This window comes from Gavialis gangeticus, unplaced genomic scaffold (genome assembly GCF_001723915.1).
Source record: "Gavialis gangeticus isolate Ggan-Ray unplaced genomic scaffold, GavGan_comp1, whole genome shotgun sequence".
NCBI lineage: Eukaryota > Metazoa > Chordata > Crocodylia > Gavialidae > Gavialis > Gavialis gangeticus.
This window is the reverse complement of record NW_017729027.1, coordinates 18,778,323-18,779,953: the sequence shown is the minus strand read 5'-3', so window position 1 is coordinate 18,779,953 and position 1,631 is coordinate 18,778,323. Positions and strand designations below refer to the sequence as shown.

Here is a 1,631-nt window from a genome sequence, read left to right as displayed (position 1 = left end):
GATTAGATGATCTACTCAGGTCCCTTCCGACCCTAGAAACCTAGAAACTATGAAACTTTAGCTTTTCATTTGTTAAAATTTCACATACTGTAGCCAAATTGTATCATACTGTTATATTCACCTTAGTCATATCATAATTTCAGTGAGACTACTCATATTATTAAGGCAAGTAGAATTTGGCACAATATTGAGAAATGGCTGTATACTGTACTTTTCCAAGTCTGACCTTTTTCTACTTACTGGCACTAAGGAACAAATAAATATAGTGAGTGGACAGAAGCATATCACTTGAAATGGAAGGTTTTGATTAGGGCCTTGATCCTGATACTACTGTTGCAGAAGAAACTCCAGTTGAATTTTACACCAGGAGGATGAGCACATCAGGGGCACAGATGTACTGATGTGAGGGAGTCTAAATTGTAAGAATTTAGAGATGGGGAAAAATCAGAGAGGCTATTCAGATGTAACTACATATAAGCCCATGCAAAATGTAGGGTTTGTTGGCCTTGTTTAGCCAAGCAAACAGAAATTAGAAAAATAAAGACTAGGAAATGTTATTTTCTTGCCATGAGTTTGGAATGAACACATTGCACTTGCATTGCAAAACTAAAGCACAAGAGAAATGTACTTCATACTGCAACATAAAATGAAAGCTGAATTGGGTCAATTCCTGGCAATTCTGAAGGGCTTTAGATAGAACAAGATTGAAAAGAAAGTCTATCCTAAAGATGGGCTTGTCAAAGGAGCTTGAGGGTTTTAAGGGCACTGACATTCAGCAGCCCAAGGGCCAGAATATAAAACATATTTAGTTTTAGCTCAGCGTTGCACTGTTTTACTGGCTGATGTAGGCACTTACAAACCTAAGTCATGTGGGCTCAACTTTTAGCTCCAGTTTTTGTAGATGTTTGCTATGAACTTTATAGTAGTTTGCTATAAACGTTATTATAGTTTCTAATACTGACTCTATTACATAGGTAGTTAATCTTTTTAATAACTCATTGAAGGACTTTATTCCCATTTCCCTGTTCCAGTTTCATGAATATTTATAGTGTAATAGTCATGTCTTCCTTCTGTAATGCATTTTTCGTGAATGTTAGAACAAATAGTACAGAGCCAAACATTAATATCAATTTTTTATGCTAGAGCAAATCTGATGTCAGTGGAGTTATTCCAGATTTATATTTGTAACTTGTGTAAATGAGATCAGATTTGCATTCACTCTGTATAACTAGGTGCATGTGTGTATGTGCATGCATGCATGAACAAAAATGCGGGTTTGCATCCATATATATTTAGTTGTAATATGTTGCATGCTAACCTTTTAGTCTTTGAAGCAATGCATGATTATAGTTGTCTTTGCTTATTTAACATTGCTCATATTATCTGTTTTTTCTCTTTATTATTGTAAGACATTTTCATCAGTTTCATTCAGCAAGCTCCTTGAGACGTGTGTATAAAAACTACTAGTGAGTTATACTATCTGTGTTGTTTTGATTTTAATAAAAAACATCAGTAGTTATAGTACCTTTTAACACTGATCATGTTTTCTTGCGAAAATATTGTGGAATATCTAGCCACAATATTACCATTAAAGTACTCATATTGTTCATTGTTTTTCTTTCATCATTTTG

General features: G+C 34.2%; 1 protein-coding gene across 6 annotated transcripts in view; it reads left to right on the top strand.

The window, feature by feature from the left end:
* The window catches only part of RIMS1 (regulating synaptic membrane exocytosis 1), a 717,876-nt gene that overhangs the window by 420,249 nt on the left and 295,996 nt on the right, over nt 1-1,631 (top strand). The window lies entirely within an intron of this gene.